The 22,045-nt window shown below is 30.7% G+C and overlaps 1 pseudogene; it reads right to left on the bottom strand.

The window, feature by feature from the left end:
- Nucleotides 1–2,906: 2,906 nt before the first annotated feature.
- On the bottom strand, nt 2,907–11,977 carry LOC148202532 (uncharacterized; annotated as a pseudogene).
- Between the last annotated feature and the right edge of the window lie 10,068 nt (nt 11,978–22,045).

Below are 22,045 nucleotides of genomic sequence, written 5' to 3'. Positions count from 1 at the left end.
TTTTACAAATTTGAAAGTAAACAATGTTTTCAAAAAGATAATTTGCTATTTCATTATACTTGAAATCAAAAGAATCTGATGTTCTTAATTCATTTAACGAATGTGATGAGAAAATTGTCTTTCTCTAACTATCATGGTGCATATTCCTTTATTTTGTGAAGGAATCAGATTTTTCTAAATAAATTTGCAATTTTGATTTTAGGGCTTCTTACCGTGAGAATTTGAATGTTTTCCCTAAATTTACTTGCGTGTTGATTCCTTAATCATTTTCTTAACTTAAGTTCTTTTTGTAAAATAAAACAATAAAGGATAAAGATGGAATACATTACACATTTTAATTACAAAGTTTTGTATTAAACTAAGGTAAAAAAAAATCTTAAATAATTCCATTCGATTTTCTTAATCATGATTTATACCATGAACTTTTATAATATATAGATATCATAATTTAAAGTATTATGTAATAGTTTAAATATTTTCACTTTTGATCCTAGTATATTTGACGTAAACATCTTTATTGACATTGACAGTTTACATGAGTCAATGAAAGTATGAATGTTTATGGTTAAAAAATATGTCACCAAATTAACCAATGTCTGGATAAAATTTACAAACTGAATATAAAAAAGAAAACTCCTTTTGAAAAATATTATTTTTAGCGGAAGAAATTAAAGTGACAATGTTTTAAATATTAAGTAGACATGTATAAAGAGTATAATTATGTGAAGTTATTTGTTTATATTATTTTGGACATTAATGCATTTTTATGTATCTTTTAAGTTTAATTAATCAACACAAAATACCATTACATGATACTTACATTAAGATTAATAATATACCCGTTACAAGAATTTCCATAATTATTGATGGAATTGTTATAAGAATTTTTATAATTATTGATGAAATTTTATAAAAAAAGATCATTAATAAAACTAAAATTATTAATAATTTTTATTATTAACAAAAATATTCGTGAATAACATGTTCAATAAATTAAAATTTGAATTTTTGATGAATAATTTATCTATTGGTAAATTTTATAAATAATTTATATCTTTTATTACGGATAGATTTGTCTATTGGATAACATTTGTCTTAAAATTCATTAATAAAATTTGTTGAAAATTTATAATTATTATTATGGATGAATTTTCTATCAATAAATGAGTTGGTAAAAGAACATCAAATTATTTGCCCATTTATTTTCAAATTATTTTCGATATTTCTCATATAATTCATACTTTATAGTTTCATATCAATATCAAATTTCCAGACTTTATACAAATCATATTAATCCTTCATAATCATACGTATCAAACATGATCATACATCACAGCCAACATATACTCTTATTCATTCAATTCATCATCAATCATACATTTACACTCATACTATACACATACATTCATTCGTTTATCAACAGGCATGCATTATCTTCAATCATACAACAAAAGATGAATTAAATACATAAGCTTCCCTTACCCGGATCAGTATGTGAAACGTCCTAAAGCAAGGGTATGGTGCGTCCTCTAACAGCGTTCTACTCCAAGATTCACTTACTAACTTTCACTTAATCTATACACCAAAAATCAAAAATAACTCAGATTTCACCCATGCATGAACCCAGAACCTGGTTTCCAGAAAAACCTAAGGACGAGCTACTGAAGGAGAACTTACCAGTTTCAGTTCTTGAAACTGTTCGGTCCAATGTGTAGCTCTCAGTTCAGCGCACGCTCCTACGGTGCTGAAACGTGATCGGAGAAAGACTTGGTGAGTTTACAGTAGAGAGAAGTCGGGAGATTCTAGAGAGAAGGTGGAGAAAATGGAGGTTTGAGCTCAGAGGAAGATGAAGAGTGCGTGCAGGTGAGAGAGAGTTTTTCGAAAAATCCATTTTTGTTCAATCCACGTTCGTTTGGACGAACGTCTCCCAAGCCGACACCTGCACACCCACTTCTGAATTGGAAGCTTCTCAAGTGACACGTGGCGTGCGTGCATGCGGTGCAAAGTGCGCTTTTAAGGTTTCTGAACCGTGAACGTGGGTGCATTAACGTGATGTGACAGAGGTTATTATTACTAATTATTTAGGGTTTCACATAAAACTAAAATTATTAATAATTTTTATTATTAACAAAAATATTCGTGAATAACATCTTCAATAAATTAAAATTTGAATTTTTGATGAATAATTTATCTATTGGTAAATTTTATAAATAATTTATATCTTTTATTACGGATAGATTTGTCTATTGGTTATTATATGTCTTAAAATTCATTAATAAAATTTGTTGAAAATTTATAATTATTATTATGGATGAATTTTCTATCAATAAATGAGTTGGTAAAAGAACATCAAATTATTTGCCCATTTATTTTCAATTTGTTAGTAAAATTTATTAACAATCCTTTTACTTACATATGTTTAACTTGAAGTAATTTGTGAAAAAAAATTGCTAGGTTTCTTGAACAGGAAAACTATCTAACTCTTCTCACATAGAGTAAAAGAAGAAAGAAAACTGTATATTTCTTCTGTAACAATGTACACACCAAACCTCCAAGGGAGTACTCCCCTCCAAAGGATATAAAATGTCCTGTCTATGTAAATGAATTAACAAAAACCAAACTCTTACAAGAGTTCCTCACCCTCTTATATAGACTCCCATCCCTACTAACTAACTATTATTAGAATGTTAACAAATTTTTTAAAATGTGTTGGTTTGCACACTGTCTTTGAAAGACATCCATAGGCAAATTATTTAAACTTTAAATCTTCTAATAAATGTTGGCAATTATAAACAACAAATATCTTCCATATATATACCAATTGATTTTTAGAAAATTTCTTTGAAAAGTTGTGTATTAGACTGAGTGGTACCGGACTGCATCTTATATTAAAGCAAGATTTTATGCTATTTGAATCTTGTGAATGCAAAAAAAGTAATTGAAGGAAGAGTTTATCAGAAATAATCAGTCAAAAAATTTGTATATATATATTATCAAATTCGGACAAAACTGATTGTTTTGTATCAACTTGACTCTAAAGCTATATTCTACTGTGGAGCTGTTGAAGACATGCCTTGCAAAAAAAAAAAGTATATGATTGATCTATTCAAGCCATGACTTCAGTTCGATAATTTTCCCACTCTCCATATATTGAGCTAAAAGTTTCTCCTCCAAAGGTTTTTGCACACTCAAGAACTGTTTCTCTGGCACAACGTTCCCATGACATTGCTATATCCTCAAGTGACCATGTCCGATCCAAGCATCTCAGAAAGCGAATCAGCTTTGATTTTGCTATTGTTGATAGGTCTTTATGGCATTCAGTACTGTTGAAGTTGAATAAAAGGAATCAAGGGAGATTTAAACTATCGAGATAAAATTCTTGTTGATGAAATATGAAACTTAATATTTATAGGATCCAATATTTCTGACATTCAAATAGTTTCATAGTCATAATTTTACAAACATGACTTAATGAATAACTGCTTAAGAATATAAACAGAAGAAAATCATCTTAATATCTAACCTGACTTCTGACAGCTCTTTGTCTACAATAACAGGCAAAGAAGTTGGATAATTTGTAGGAACGAACAACCTTAATGGTTTGATTATTGACTGCATCACAAATATTCATGGTTAATGTAACAGAACACAACAAATCAATGTGTGCAAAGTTCATAACAGAATATAAAGTATTCACCTTTTTATCTGCAAAAGTATGAGATTCTACGTTCATATTGAACGATACTGCATTGAAAAGGAATTCGATAACCAACCCTTCACTATCCTCAGCCGCTACTCCCGACGCTTTAAGAAAGCTGACATTTTCTCCAACAACAATCACACTGTCTACCAATCGATGGTTGATCTCCTTTAATTCTTCTAAAAGAGAAGAATTTTCCTGCTAGAGTTACCAATGCTAATGTTAAGGAATGCATAAATTAAGAAACAGATACCTAAGTAGTGCATTTAGAGTTGAAAAAAAAATTAGTGGAAAAAAACTAGAATGAAGGTATATTACCAAAATTCTTGGCTTCTTTTTTTTATATGCGACCGAAGTCCAGTCAGGTTCCTCAGCATCAGACAACTGGTTGAAACTGTGGCTTCGAGACCTTTTCCTACCAGGTTGTGAAAATGCCTCACTTTTCTCAGTTTGTGCAATGAGGTCCGGTTGGTTTTGTTGTTGAACCATCTCTCGTGGTTCATCTAAGAACTCTGAAGTTGCCATCACATCATTCAAATAGACTGCGTCTCTCATTTCATTAACTGATGCGCTCAATGCTTCAGGTGATATGACGGCTAACTAGAAGTATATCACAATAATAGAATTTAGGACAACCACTTTTTATGATTTAAAGAAATGCAAATAAGAAGCATGGAAACCACAAGTTTTAGACCAACCACTTTAAGAATGCGCTTCACTTCATCACTTGGCTCATCAAAATTCAGCGTAGATTTATCAGAAAATTCTTTAAGCTCATTGTAGTTTTCGGTCAAGGGTGAAGCTGATGTCTCCAGACTGTTTACACTGACCCTCAATGCTTCACTTGCTTTCTCTGAACCTTGGGCTTGCTTCTGTACGGCATTGTCAGGACCTGAGTTTGAAAAATTGTAAAAAACATTTTCCAGTAAGCACAGATAACATGGAAAACATAGCATAAAAATGTACAACCCTAACTGATTAAAAAAAAACCTGAATTAATAGATGTACCTTTCATGATAGACACTTGATCTACATGCTGTGGGAAATTGCTATATTGTTTTTCCACTTGCTGCTCTTTTAAGCATGGCTTGTTCTGCTGAGAAACAAGGTTCAATATACTAGAGTTCTGTGGTCCCAATTGTTGTGTTGATGGTTTCGCTTCTACTATTTTTAATTGCTGCTCCTTTAAGCATGGCTTGTTTTGATGAGAGACATCCTTCCATATACAGGAATTCTGTGTTCCCAATGGTTGGGGTAATGGATTCGTTTCTATTATTTTCTCTTGCTGCGGCTTGATTTGCTGAGAAACATCCTTCCATATTTGAAAATTCTGTGTTTCCAATACTTGAGTTGGTGGATTCGTTTCTATTATTTTTTCTTGCTGCGGCTTGGTTTGCTGAGAAACATCCTTCCATATATAAAAATTCTGTGCTCCAATACTTGAGCTGATGATTTCGTTTCTGTTATTTTCGCTTGCTGCGGCTTGGTTTGCTGAGAAACATCCTTCCATATATGAAAATTCTGTGTTCCCAATACTTGAGTTGATGGTTTCGTTTCCATTATTTTCACTTGCTTCTCTTTTAAGCAGGGCTTGTTTTCCCCAGAAACATCCTTCCTCATATAGTAGTTCTGTGTTCCCCATGCTTGTTGTGATGGTTTCGTTTCAATTATTTTCAATGGAGAAATACTAGAACGTGATGGACCTTGATGATGGGAAGAAACATTCTTTGGGAAAAATTAGATTCTACAAACTTTTCTGCTTCATCTAGAATCTTCTTGGTATCGGTGGTTATTTGGCATTTCTTCAATTTGAAGAGTGCCAAAACACATCCTGTTTGTTTCATTTTCTTCATCAGTTTTTCCAAAAGATCTGTATTTGATCCTTGAGGAAAAGACGCAAGCTGAAGAAATTTAACATAAATATAAAAGATTAGTGGTAACAAGAAAAAAAATGTGTAAATCTAGGATCATAGTTTGCTTGAATCAATCACCAACCTGTTGAAGCGCCTTATTCATCTCTAGATAAGAGACATAAACTTTTGAAAAATAGGCACTATTCATCTTTTGAATCTGCAATTAAAAGGACCAATATACAGTTACAAAAAATGTATATCTTTTGCCGTGCACGTTAGAAAATTTAAAAAAAATGATGGAATATGCATTCAATATCAAGATAGAAGGAAAAGAAAGTGAAGAGAAACAACTTCTTCATTACCTCTTGGTAAACCTGCTCCTTCCAATCCGTATCTGCAGATTTTCCAGTTTCTGAAATAGAATAGGTAAACATGATCATTAAAGCTAGAAAAAATCACACATGCTGGGAGCATCAAAGAGAACAAGCCTTGCACATCTCAATACCTTGAGCAGGGAAGACTTCCCCTGAGGCATTAGAGTTTGAGAGACAAGGTTTGGATTCAGCATTCATTGGTGGTTGTGAAAATAGTTCCTTTGTCTTTTTAGATAACCAATGACAGTACTCAGCCTGCAAATAGATGCAGATCACGAACTCGATAAGACTATTATAGTTTTCAAAACGAATTCTTCACATGGAATTAGAATACGACAATGAGATGCAATGAAGAAATTATCAATTTGAAAGTGAATTCTTTCCGGATAACAAAAATTGTAACTTTGTTCCCACAATCCCAAAATATACCTCATTGTCCGCAGCACCATTCAGTTTCAGCTCAAATCTTTGCAGTTGTCGAACAAGCCCAGATGTCGAAGGTCCATCACTTTGATTCACTACACCTTCCAAGCTACAACAATTAACAACTTGATAATCAGTTAACGTGACACACAAGACAGGGCTAAAATAATTGAATGTAACACGAGAAATTACAATAATATTCTGGTATTGGTATGCATCTTACCATTGTTTCATAAAACGTTTACGAAACTCTGGCAATTTCCATCTTAGAGTTTTCATCTTGGTGTTGGTGTCCCATAATAACACAGGCAAAAGGTACTCTATATCCCTGAAAAGCCATAAAATAAAATGCATTAGAAAACAGGAATGGGTGGAACATTTATAATGTGAAATGTCTAGTATTTTCTACAACAGTCTTAGCATACGCAATTACTCATGGCATCAGCATTCATCAAAAGCAATATGGTATTTGGATGGCTAAGCCAATCCAACCCAATACTCACTTACAAATACCAGATAAACTTCTGGATCACGTCTCACTAGTGCAAATACCCACTGAAATTTCCCAACCACGCTTCAATTCTTAACCCCTCTAAGCATGGGTTTAAATACTGTTTATGCCGATATTTCGGCCAAAACAAAAGGCGGCAACTGCTACTACATCATCCATCACATTTATTCACAGAAGTTTCTTTTATAAGTCTTAACAGTAATCATCACCCAGCAAAATCTTGAAAAACCAATTATATCACCTAGAAAAATTAAATTCAAGACCTTAACAAATCAACAACATAACAAATCAACGTAACAAATTACCTTAGCCAATACTAAGGCTTTATCTACACTCTCAAGGATCACAAGAAATCTCCCTTTGCACTAAGTTTTTTGTACGGTCAATCCTTTTCTTCTTTCTAAGAACGTTTCTCTCTCTCTCTTTATTTTCCTAATAGCCAGAATTTCTATATATTTAGGAGGTGTCTAATATAATGACAACTATATATGATATTAATTTTTCTTATGTGGAATATACACATAACTCTATTTATAATAAAGGCCCATAACTCTACTTATAATAAAGGCCCATAAGGAGTATATATTTATATAATATCTTTTTATTATATTCCCACATTGATATTTAGGAGGTGTTTAATATAATGACAACTATATATGAGATTAATTTTTCTTATGTGGAATATACACATAACTCTATTTATAATAAAGGCCCATAACTCTATTTATAATAAAGGCCCATAAGGAGTAATATATTTATATAATATCTTTTTATTATATTCCCACATTGTTTAATTTGTATTCTTTTTCTCTTTACACCCCCTATTTTAACTTGTTGCAGCTAATTAATAAAAGGTAAAAGGCATTTTTTTTTTCTATAACTTAGCAATCATGTTCTAAAATAAAAGGTGTGCACTAAATAACACTAACCTCTGAACAAAAACACCAAAGTTACAAGACTACCTTATTTCTAAGATCTCTTCTCTAAAGAATTTTTTACCCCGAAAATTGCACTTATAAGGAAACATACACCATTCAAAACTTGAAATACTCTCCAAAAAAATTACAAATTTTCATGATACAATAACAACAATAATTTTTTAAAAAAACTACAATCTATTCACAACTATAGATAGCAAAAAGACTCTACATATATTCTCATCGTGCAAACAACAAACTACCTAGATTCAAAATAAATTGAATTAGTTCTAGAACAATTCACACATGGATTACCAAATCGTATACAACATTAGATTCCTTCACAAAAGTCTTAAAACCAATCCACACATTCATATATACACATGCAATCCACACAGTCATACATATACATACACATGCATTCCATACAATCATACACTTATGCATGCCTTAAAGTCTTACAACAAAAGTTAGACGAACTCACTCATCAAAAGTCCTAAAAGTTTTTTCAAAAATCTTACTCTGATACAAAAAAGTCACATCCAAGGATGCCACAATTACGATTGAAAAGTAAAAATTTTTAAAATCATAATATCGTTACGAAAATCCAAAATCAATAAGTATGTACAATTCAAGAAAAATGAACCAAAACTCCAAATTAATTATAAAGTAAAACTCTACATAAAATAGTTTTTTCAAACAATCATAAATTCTCCAATTCTCTTATTCCATTTTTCGCACTATACAACATCTGAACCGACTACATCATTCATTCTTAACCCTTCTAAGCATGGGTTTAAACACTGTTTATGCTGATATTTCGGCCAAAACAAAAAGCTATGTGATGGCAACTGCTATTACATCATCAATCACATTTATTCACCAAAATTTCTTAGGATGTCAACCATTACAAACAGAATATAACTGTGACATAAAACCTAAAATACAACCATGCCAAAGTACCCTATTCTATGATCACAACACATAATACCAATCCACTTGTAACCCTTAACATTAATTATCACCCAGCAAAATCTTGAAAAATCAAGAACTTACATCACCTAGTAAAATTAAATTCAAAAACCATACCTTTGTTAATGGACTATTGACATAGAGTGAAATAACAGTTATGTAATTTGTAAAGCATGCAATATGGTGTGTCACGTCTCTTATGCAACCGTGCCCCCCAAAGCGATATATTACATAACATATCTTTTGTGAAAATATTTATTATTATTAAAATATAGAGTATTATTAAATTATAAAATATCTTTTGTGAAAAGATAATTTTAAAGATAAATCAATTTTATCATTTTAATATAGATAATTATTTAATGACGCAGATGATTTTTTTTTATTATGACTAGTTATTTATGTAACATCCCAATATCTCACACTGGATAATTCATAATATATGATTTTTTTTTATTATGACTAGTTATTTAAGTTTAAGAAGTAGATACTTAAATGATAAAATTAAAGGAAACAAATTTATATACACTTACAAAATAAGAATGTCTTTATTTTATTATATAATATTAAATCCAAATATAAAAGTAAAATTATTTACATCCAAGCTCATTTAAAATATTATACATGTATGAATTGTAGGGATAGTAATAAACTTTAACGTGAGATTGTAGAAATTTTAATAATTTAGAGAAATATATAAATTTGGTTAAATATTTTAATTAAAAGATAAAATGGTTTGTTACTTATATTTAAATGGTTTAATTTATTTTAAAAGATATATTTGAATATTGTTATATACTATATATATTTACAAATTTAAAAATTATCTCAAGATATCACCAGATATAATGAGTTTTGGCACTTGCTTAGTGAGTTGTTAGCTCACCCAATGAGAATACATAATGAAAAAGTCATGATAGATTGATGAGAAACACAATCACACAACCAAACAAAGACAAAAGGGTAATTTAATTTTACCAAAGAATCATCCATAAAATTGAGTTATAAATATCACAATTAAACACAAATAAAATCAAACAAATTCTAAGCATATCAACATTATCTTTGGACTTCACTATCCGGATACATGTATTGATGTCTGACTCTAGGAGTCCAACACTTGTGTGTGGTGGGACAACTTGTTTACTCAAGCTGCCATAGACAAGGTTAATCCGTCAAACATCTATGGCCAAGGAAAAACAACTAAACTAAGGATCTCCTGCTACTGTTCAAGACATACCCCACCCTTCTTTACTTGAGACTAGATGGTTATTAAAGTGACAGGATGGTCCCGAATACGGAATCCCTACATACACTAAATAAAACCATTACAATAACTTTTCCTTGAAATCCTTCTCACATCGCAAGTCATACATATTCACAGTCATATTACAATAAATCATTCCCAATTCCAAATAAACATGCATTGAATTCATTTTAAATTATTTCAAACAACACAAAAAAATTGAACACAACAAATTTGCACTAGCTTTGAGAGAACACATAGAGAAGATATGTTTTAGATAATAAAATTCGCAAACTAAACTTTTATTTATATTTTTTAACTTTTAATATTAGAATAAGAAAGTCTCATTATTTAGAACATCCTATCAATGTTCTATTTTCTAGACCTTCCCAATATCAAAATATAATTGCAAGACACCAATAATACACATAATTATTAAAATTTATTAACATAATTAATTATGAATCTCTTGATGATTAAATTTCAAATTCCTCTAATAATAACTTATTTCTCAATAATTATGAAAAAGAACTCCATTTACAAAAAATAATATAACAATTAATTATTCAAATTCTATATCTAGAGACATTTCTGATTAAGCAATCTAAATCAACACTAAAAATCAATTTTCGGTTTTCTTTAAAATCTAAAATTGAAGTTACTATTTTCCAAACATCAATTGTTTTTCAGTTGGTACATTTTAACAATGTGTATCGGGTTTTAGTAGACAAAAATACCCTCATATATATCATGTATTCTAAGTTTTTATAAGGTTAAAGGTATTTAAATAATTTTCATTCTAAAAAAAAAACCCTCAAACCCTTACCTACCTACCGCTCTCATTCCTGTGAATAATTTCTCCTTCATCTCTCTCACTCCAACCTTTTCTTTATCATCCATACTCTAACTCCAATTTAAAAAATCGGAAACACTTGCCTAACCCTAATCCACCTTTCTCACTTATCCAATTTGTTTCTCTCTCATCTTCATACTCTCCCTCACCCACACACAACCCGCGACATTGCAATGTGTTGTTCTTGCTCTATTCGTTCATTTATTTTTCACTTTAATAACAAAATAATTGATGATGTTGATGTTGATTTTTTATGGAGAGAGATGAAAGAGAAAGTGTTGAAAGGAATGAGAGACATGAGTAATGCGTTTTTTTTTAGTTTTTATAATGAAAATTATTAAAATACCCTTAACCTTAAAACTTAGAATCAATGATATATAAGGGTATTTTTGTCTACTAAAACCTGGTATACATTCTAAAATGTACCAACAGAAATATACATTCCAAAATGTACCAACTGATAGCAAAACCCATGATATATATAAGGGTATTTTTTTTTTTTTAATCATCCATGAAAGATATAATAAGTCAATATTACACATAAGAAAATGGAAAAGTATGAAAAAGTCTTCGATTGTTGCTGTCTAGCTTCCAATGCTCCTCGAATGATAGTCCCTCCAAAATGTAAATGGGCAAAATTCTACAAATATTTATAAAGATTTTTTGTTATTTGTAATCACCGATTAACTTTCAATCAGTTAATAAAATTTATTAACCGTCATTTTACTTACATATATTTGACGATCGAGCTTTAGTAATTTGTCAAAATAATGTAAATTATCAACTAATATTGGTTATTATCAATTAATTTTAAAGACATCCATAAGTAAAAACTTTAAATATTCTAATAAATTAGTCTTTGCTCCTAAGTCTTGGCAAGCCATTAAGAATAAATATCTTCTAATAAACATCGTCGTTAGAGACCTCAATGAACAGGAGTCTCATAGGCCTCATACGTCTGCTCCTCAAAGGCTCGCTCCTCAACAATATGATCATCCTCAATAGAAGCTACGTGCTTCTCCGAGCAAAAACGGTAAGTCTTCTCCTACCTTCGCGCTGCGCATAACTCTTTCCTCGAGAACTCGCATCTCGAGAACTAATTAATGATCCACCGCGTGTTCTTCCCATTTCTAAAAAGTCAAATTATTACATAAAGCAAAATCACATAAAATATTGTTTGAAATATAATTAGTAAACTATAAAAAAAATTTCAAATTAAAAAAATTAAACTAATAATAATTAATTTATTAACTTCAATAAAATTAAATAAAATAAACAATTACGCTAACTAATTCTAAAAAAATTTAAAAATTAATTTCATAATTTATTAACTATAAAAAAATTAAATTAAATGAAATTACGTAAATAATTACAAAAAGTTTTACTAACCGTTAACATTCAATATAATAATATTTAATTCAATAAATTTGAAAAGTTTAAATATATCAAATATGTACTTCATTTAAATATATAAAATTTAAACAATTCATTTCAAAAATAAAAATTGAAAACTTTATAAAATAATAAATTAATAAACTAAAACGTTAAAATATATTTTATGAATAACTATAAAAAAATTAAAATAATTAAGAAAAATATTCGTTGAGCCTTCAACGGACACCCATATCCATTGACAGATGTTGATATTAAAATATTTTTTAAAAACAAAATTGTGATAATAGATCTCACATTGTTTTAAGAGTAAAAACTAACGACAATTTAAATGCATATTTCTCCTTCTTGGATGTAGGTTACAAGTTTTACAAATTTCAAAGTAAACAATCTTTTCAAAAAGATAATTATAACTCTAAAAATGCTATTTCATTATACTTGAAATCAAAAGAATCTGATGTCTTAACTCATTTAACGAATGTGCTGAGAAAATTGTCTTTCTCATTTAACTTGGTAACCTATAAAAGAAAAAAAATCAACAATACAATTGCAAACATTTAGCTCTTGGAATTTGCTATGAAAATATGTTGGAAATAACATGTTAAATAGCTTAATTTGATTGTTAGTTAACTTGTAACAACATCCACATTCTACTAATAATCAACTCATTAAATAGAGAAACAAGAAAAAATTAGAACAACTTTATTATCAATTTTTTCTTATAAGCTAGCTCCATAAGTTTGTCTATGATAACTTGTTAAAAGGCTCAGCACACAACATATATTAGCTATTGTAATGGTGCATAATTTATAATTAACGAAAGAAGCTACATAATTTTGAATTTAATTAGTATTATTGTTCTATTTCTCTCTCTACTACTTGAATAAGTTTCATAAAGCATTATCTCTTTTGACTTGTGAAATTGATTCAAATAGATTATCCATAATTAAGGAAATAAATGAATCAAGAATAACTAAAGATCATAAGCAAATTCTTCTCTATAGACAACTAACTACCATATGATTTAGCAAACATATCAAGCATAAAACAAAATAATCAAAACATGTTGGAAGAATTCCTTCTACAATTGAATAATATCTTGATTGATAGCTTGACAATCTCTATTAGAGGCTTTATAAGACACCAATAAGGAGATTAATTAATAATTGAAGTAGTTGTGTCAATGACATGTGTTACTATAGGGCGAGAGCTGACGGATCAAATCCAGTAGTTGTGTCAATGAACGGTCAGCTTAGCATGTCCACATTCATACTTTACCAAATCCATTATTCATACAGGAGTCGTTCCTCCCTGGAACGCTCGTTCATATTCCACAACATTTTCAAATCACATTTTCTCCATCTTTCATAAATAAATATCTCAGTTAACTATCTCTTACAAAGATTCCAATAAACTTAAAAATAACGAACGTTCAACCTGAACTGAGAACAAGATCGAACACGTGGAGCGAACACGAGATATCTCAAATTTTGAACTAGATTAATATCAAGGGTTGATACCGAATTGAGAGATAACGAGTACAATAATATATTCCAAGAACGAATGAGCCGAACATCAATTTCAACGTTGAGTCAATTAGATGAACTGACTCTTGAGAACTCACTCAGAACATTAAAAGACTAAACCAAGAATATGGACTCTAGGGTGAAACCAATGAATAAAGATATTTCAAGGCATTCAAAAACTGGTACTTAGAGTGATTCACCGGAAGAAACCGAACACTTGTGTTTAATTGAGTTTAGTATCAAGAAATCAAAATGTCATTCAAAGACTGAACACTATAGAGAGCGAACCCTAGAGGGCTTAAACGAACGCTCGTATTAAAATTAGCTTAAGGAAATGGAACGAGTGCCTGGTGTAAGACCGAGCACCCATAAACTTAATTAACATACAAAGGCTTGATAACATAGTACGATAACATTGAAGTAGTGTTTACGAACAATAAAATATACAATTACATATATACTTAGATTTATAACCGAACGTTAATACCCAACTGTGCTTGGCCGAACGCTCATGCACAATATTATGAAGTGCAGACGCTCGTCCTCAACCAGGATTCTTCCCAAATGAAAGAATCCACTACAAATCCAAATTCACTAGAAAACCGAACGGTTAAGGACCGTTCAGTAACGTACGTACTCTTTCTTAGGGAAATTTCATATTCAAAATTCATATATATTCAAACTCATTTCTTGACATATAACTTCATAACTTTCCACATTCATATCATAATCACTTTCATATTTCATAACATCCAAACATAGAGATTTCATATATTTCATGCATCAGAACATAGCACAGCCATATTTCATTTCCAGTCATCAAATCAACGAACGTTCATACAGCACAATAAACATACAGATTAAATTAAATAAGCTTCCCTTACCTGATACGTGAATGAACGTCCTAAAGGTAGGTTTTGGTTCGTTCGACTACAAATCTTTCTACTCTCAACGATCAACATCTCTTCAAACTAAACCAAACAACATGAAACCAAAAACAACTTAGACTACATGCCCGCATGCAACCAGAGCTTGGTTTGCATGTAGCGGAAGACGAACGACTAAAGACAGATACACTTACCCGTTCAAACTTGAAACTTGTTCGGTTCAAAATGAAGCATGAGACGCCAGAAGTGCTTCCACGGTGCCTGAACAGAGATCGGAGTAGAGAAAGGGTGAGTTTTGGTAGAGAGAAGGGCGAAATTCTAGAGAGAAGAAGGAAAAATTGAAAGATCAGGTTCTGGGGAAGAAGGTGCATGCAGAGAGAGTGGGACGGATTTTCAGAAAATCAGTTTTGCTTCCCACGTCTAAACGAACGTCCGCTCGTCTGCTGACACCTGCATTCCACTATCTGATTTTCGAATCCTCGTTGATTGACACCTGGCGTCCGCGCAGAGGGGTTTTGGGTGCGTTTTTAATGATTCTGACATGAGGGGTTTGGGTGCGTTTTTTCGAGGCTGACAGAATGGCAGGACAACCAGCCTTAGTGGAGGAGATGTAGAGGCAGATGCAAGCCATGCAGGCAGAGATTGCAACCTTGCGAGCGGAGTGTGTTGTGGGGTAGAGAGAACAGTCAAATTAACAGCCGGTGGTGCTTGCTCATGCTCCTACAGTGGAGCTTGCTCAAACTGAACCCGAGGGAGCTGCTCAAGAGGAGAACAGTTCCAGGACTAGTTTGGTTCACCCGACTAATGCTGGTCGGGCCGGTGCGCTTCACCCGTTCACATTGGCCATTATGGAAGAGCCAGAGAAGATGCCTCCAACGATTATCAAGTACGACAAATCGGGGGATCCGAAGGAGCATCTGAGATCATTTGCGGATGCCATGGCGATATATTCGCCGAATGACTTAGTTTGGCGCATGGTATTCTCCCTATCACTTAAAGGAGAAGCCCTAACGTGGTTTCATTCCCTTCGCCCTCGTACCATAGACGGTTTTGGTATGCTAAGAAATTTGTTTGAACAATAGTTTGCTTCCAATCGAGCCCAAAACCTTACTTATATGGAGCTAACGAAAATTAAACAAAGAAAAGATGAAATCCTGATGGATTTATGGACCGATACAAACGGTTCATTTGACAAGTAAAGGACGTCGACAAAAAATTCATTATGAGCACTGTGGCATTATTGACCTAGGGAACGTTCTAAGCGAACTCCTAGAGTCCACCGCTCGGTGAGTAACGTTCTCGTAACTATCACCTTAGCATTCCTAACCTAGGGAACGTTCTAAGTGAACTCTTAGAGTCCACCGCTCGATGAGTAATGTTCTCGTAACTCTCACCTTAGCATTCCTATCCTAGGGAACATTCTCGTAACTTTCACCTTAGCATTCTTGACCTAGGGAATGTTTTAAGTGAACTCCTAAAGTCCACCGCTCGGTTAGGAACGTTCTCGTGACTCTCACCTTAACATTCCTCACCTAGGGTAAATTTAAATCTCTCTTGAGTATGACTATTGCCAACACTCTAAATATGAACCTCCCTTAACCTTCTCAACTAATTATTTTCATCTACATTATTCCAACAAATAGAGTTAGGATGATCTCAAGTTTTCTCATGTCGCCTATACATCACACTAAAACACATGTGTAGTTTTCCTCCTTACGAAAGACTACTCTTTCATTTACTACACTCATGTCATACCAAAAGTAAAATACAACCACAACAAAGCACATATGAATTTGATACATCGTTCATACATCACATCCTTATACAATCTTAAATCATCACGCATCCTTTAATTCAATTAACATTAACAATACATAATTCATTTTCTATTGCATTAGCATAATAATGACTTCCAACATTTCCATTAAGCACATCAAAAGAAGGAAAAACACAACTCAACCTATAGACCTCTAATCAAAGATCCCAACCGTGAAAAAGAAGATTTATATGTTTAAGACAACAAATTGTCAAAATTTCAGCTTGATCCAACGATTAACACAATGAAAATAAAAATTTTCCCGAGATGACTCGGACATGAAAAACTAACTTGCCCAACGAGAGATTGTCCTGCCCAACGAGAAGGCCTCTTTTACTCTCTACCATAATCAGTTTTGGCAATTGCTTAGGGAGTTGTTAGCTCACCCAATGAGAATGCATAATGAAAAAGTCATGATAGATTGATGAGAAATACAATCACACAAACAAAGACAAAAGGGTAATATAATTTTATCAAAGAATCATCCATAAGATCGAGTTATAAATATCACAAATAAAATCAAACAAATTCTAAGCATATCAACATTATCTCTGGACTTGACTATCCGGATACATGTATTGATGTTAGACTCTAGGAGTCCTACACTTGTGTGGTGGGACACCTTGTTTACTCAAGCTGCCATAGACAAGGTTAATCCGTCAAACATCTATGGCCAAGGAAAAACAACTAAACTAAGGACCTCCTGCTACTCTTCAAGACATACCCCACCCTTCTTTACTTGAGACTAGATGGTTATTAAAGAGACAAGATGGTCCTGAATACGGAATCCCTACATACACTAAATAAAACCATTACAAGAACTTCTCCTTGAAATCCTTCTCACATCGCAAGTCATACATATACAGTCATATTACAATAAATCATTCCCAAATTCAAATAAACATGCATTGAATTTAAAATAAAAAAGTCTCATTATTTAGAACATCCTANAATACTCTCAAAAAAAATTACAAAATTTTCATGTGAACAATAACAACAATAATTTTTTAAAAAAACTACAATCTATTCACAACTATAGATAGCAAAAAGACTCTACATATATTCTCATCGTGCAAACAACAAACTACCTAGATTCAAATAAATTGAATTAGTTCTAGAACAATTCACACATGGATTACACAAATCGTATACAACATTAGATTCCTTCACAAAAGTCTTAAAAACCAATCCACACATTCATATATACACATGCAATCCACACAGTCATACATATACATACACATGCATTCCATACAATCATACACTTATGCATGCCTTAAAGTCTTACAACAAAAGTTAGACGAACTCACTCATCAAAAGTCCTAAAAGTTTTTTCAAAAATCTTACTCTGATACAAAAAAGTCACATCCAAGGATGCCACAATTACGATTGAAAAGTAAAATTTTTAAAATCATAATATCGTTACGAAAATCCAAAATCAATAAGTATGTACAATTCGAAAAATGAACCAAAACTCCAAATTAATTATAAAGTAAAACTCTACATAAAATAGTTTTTTCAAACAATCATAAATTCTCCAATTCTCTTATTCCATTTTTTTCGCACTATACAACATCTGAACCGACTACATCATTCATTCTTAACCCTTCTAAGCATGGGTTTAAACACTGTTTATATGCTGATATTTCGGCCAAAAAAAAAGCTATGTGATGGCAACTGCTATTACATCATCAATCACATTTATTCACCAAAATTTCTTAGGATGTCAACCATTACAAACAGAATATAACTGTGACATAAACCTAAAATACAACCATGCCAAAGTACCCTATTCTATGATCTCAAACACATAATACCAATCCACTTGTAACCCTTAACATTAATTATCACCCAGCAAAATCTTGAAAAATCAAGAACTTACATCACCTAGTAAAATTAAATTCAAAAACCATACCTTTGTTAATGGACTATTGACATAGAGTGAAATAACAGTTATGTAATTTGTAAAGCATGCATATGGTGTGTCACGTCTCTTATGCAACCGTGCCCCCCAAAGCGATATATTACATAACATATCTTTTGTGAAAATATTTATTTATTAAAATATAGAGTATTATTAAATTATAAAATATCTTTTGTGAAAATAATTTTTAAAGATAAATCAATTTTATCATTTTAATATAGATAATTATTTAATGACGCAGATGATTTTTTTTTATTATGACTAGTTATTTATGTAACATCCCAATATCTCACACTGGATAATTCATAATATATGATTTTTTTTTATTATGACTAGTTATTTTAAGTTTAAGAAGTAGATACTTAAATGATAAAATTAAAGGAAACAAATTTATATACACTTACAAAATAAGAATGTCTTTATTTTATTATATAATATTAAATCCAAATATAAAAGTAAAATTATTTACATCCAAGCTCATTTAAAATATTATACATGTATGAATTGTAGGGATAGTAATAAACTTTAACGTGAGATTGTAGAAATTTTAATAATTTAGAGAATATATAAATTTGGTTAAATATTTTAATTAAAAGATAAAATGGTTTGTTTACTTATATTTAAATGGTTTAATTTATTTAAAAGATATATTTGAATATTGTTATATACTATATATATTTACAAATTTAAAAATTATCTCAAGATATCACCAGATATAATGAGTTTTTGGCACTTGCTTAGTGAGTTGTTAGCTCACCCAATGAGAATACATAATGAAAAAGTCATGATAGATTGATGAGAAACACAATCACACACCAAACAAAGACAAAAGGGTAATTTAATTTACCAAAGAATCATCCATAAAATTGAGTTATAAATATCACAATTAAACACAAATAAAATCAAACAAATTCTAAGCATATCAACATTATCTTTGGACTTCACTATCCGGATACATGTATTGATGTCTGACTCTAGGAGTCCAACACTTGTGTGTGGTGGGACAACTTGTTTACTCAAGCTGCCATAGACAAGGTTAATCCGTCAAACATCTATGGCCAAGGAAAAACAACTAAACTAAGGATCTCCTGCTACTGTTCAAGACATACCCCACCTTCTTTACTTGAGACTAGATGGTTATTAAAGTGACAGGATGGTCCCGAATACGGAATCCCTACATACACTAAATAAAACCATTACAATAACTTTTCCTTGAAATCCTTCTCACATCGCAAGTCATACATATTCACAGTCATATTACAATAATCATTCCCAATTCCAAATAAACATGCATTGAATTCATTTTAAATTATTTCAAACAACACAAAAATAATTGAACACAACAAATTTGCACTAGCTTTGAGAGAACACATAGAGAAGATATTTTTAGATAATAAAATTCGCAAACTAAACTTTTATTATATTTTTTAACTTTTAATATTAAATAAGAAAGTCTCATTATTTAGAACATCCTATCAATGTTCTATTTTCTAGACCTTCCCAATATCAAAATATAATTGCAAGACACCAATAATACACATAATTATTAAAATTTATTAACATAATTAATTATGAATCTCTTGATGATTAAAATTTCAAATTCCTCTAATAATAACTTATTTCTCAATAATTATGAAAAAGAACTCCATTTACAAAAAATAATATAACAATTAATTATTCAAATTCTATATCTAGAGACATTTCTGATTAAGCAATCTAAATCAACACTAAAATCAATTTTCGGTTTTTCTTTAAAATCTAAAAATTGAAGTTACTATTTTCCAAACATCAATTGTTTTTCAGTTGGTACATTTTAACAATGTGTATCGGGTTTTAGTGACAAAAATACCCTCATATTATCATGTATTCTAAGTTTTTATAAGGTTAAAGGTATTTAAATAATTTTCATTCTAAAAAAAAAAACCCTCAAAACCCTTACCTACCTACCGCTCTCATTCCTGTGAATAATTTCTCCTTCATCTCTCTCACTCCAACCTTTTCTTTATCATCCATACTCTAACTCCAATTTAAAAAATCGGAAACACTTGCCTAACCCTAATCCACCTTTCTCACTTATCCAATTTGTTTCTCTCTCATCTTCATACTCTCCCTCACCCCACACACCCGCGACATTGCAATGTGTTGTTCTTGCTCTATTCGTTCATTTATTTTTCACTTTAATAACAAAATAATTGATGATGTTGATGTTTGATTTTTTATTGGAGAGAGATGAAAGAGAAAGTGTTGAAAGGAATGAGAGACATGAGTAATGCGTTTTTTTTTTAGTTTTTTATAATGAAAATTATTAAAATACCCTTAACCTTAAAAACTTAGAATCAATGATATATAAGGGTATTTTTGTGTCTACTAAAACCTGGTATACATTCTAAAATGTACCAACAGAAATATACATTCCAAAATGTACCAACTGATAGCAAAACCCATGATATATATAGGGTATTTTACATTTTTTTAATCATCCATGAAAGATATAATAAGTCAATATTACACATAAGAAAATGGAAAAGTATGAAAAAGTCTTCGATTGTTGCTGTCTAGCTTCCATGCTCCTCGAGAATGATAGTCCCTCCAAAATGTAAATGGGCAAAATTCTACAAATATTTATAAAGAGATTTTTTGTTATTTGTAATCACCGATTAACTTTCAATCAGTTAATAAAATTTATTAACCGTCATTTTACTTACATATATTTGGACGATCGAGCTTTAGTAATTTGTCAAAATAATGTAAATTATCAACTAATATTGGTTATTATCAATTAATTTTAAAGACATCCATAAGTAAAAACTTTAATATTCTAATAAATTAGTCTTTGCTCCTAAGTCTTGGCAAGCCATTAAGATAATATCTTCTAATAAACATCGTCGTTAGAGACCTCAATGAACAGAGTCTCATAGGCCTCATACGTTCTGCTCCTCAAAGGCTCGCTCCTCAACAATATGATCATCCTCAATAGACTACGTGCTTCTCCGAGCAAAAACGGTAAGTCTTCTCCTACCTTCGCGCTGCGCATAACTCTTTCCCGAGAACTCGCATCTCGAGAACTAATTAATGATCCACCGCGTGTTCTTCCCATTTCTAAAAAGTCAAATTATTACATAAACAAATCACATAAAATATTGTTTGAAATATAATTAGTAAACTATAAAAAAAATTTCAAATTAAAAAAATTAAACTAATAATAATTAATTTATTAACTTCAATAAAATTAAATAAAATAAAAATTACGCTAACTAATTCTAAAAATAATTTAAAAATTAATTTCATAATTTATTAACTATAAAAAAATTAAATTAAATGAAATTACGTAAGATAATTACAAAAAGTTTTACTATACCGTTAACATTCAATATAATAATATTTAATTCATAAATTTGAAAAGTTTAAATATATCAAATATGTACTTCATTTTAAATATTAAAATTTAAACAATTCATTTCAAAATAAAAATTAAAACTTTATAAAATAATAAATTAATAAACTAAAACGTTAAAATATTTTATGAATACTATAAAAAAATTAAAATAATTAAGAAAAATATTCGTTGAGCCCTTTCACGTACACCCATATCCATTGACAGATGTTTGATATTAAAATATTTTTTTAAAAACAAAATTGTGATAATAGATC

The sequence above is a fragment of the Vigna umbellata genome, chromosome 3 (assembly GCF_029865625.1).
Source record: "Vigna umbellata cultivar VRB3 chromosome 3, Vumbellata_1.0, whole genome shotgun sequence".
Classification (NCBI taxonomy): Eukaryota; Viridiplantae; Streptophyta; class Magnoliopsida; order Fabales; family Fabaceae; genus Vigna; species Vigna umbellata.
Note: the sequence above shows the minus strand (reverse complement) of the source record. Positions and strands in the feature narration are given on the sequence as shown.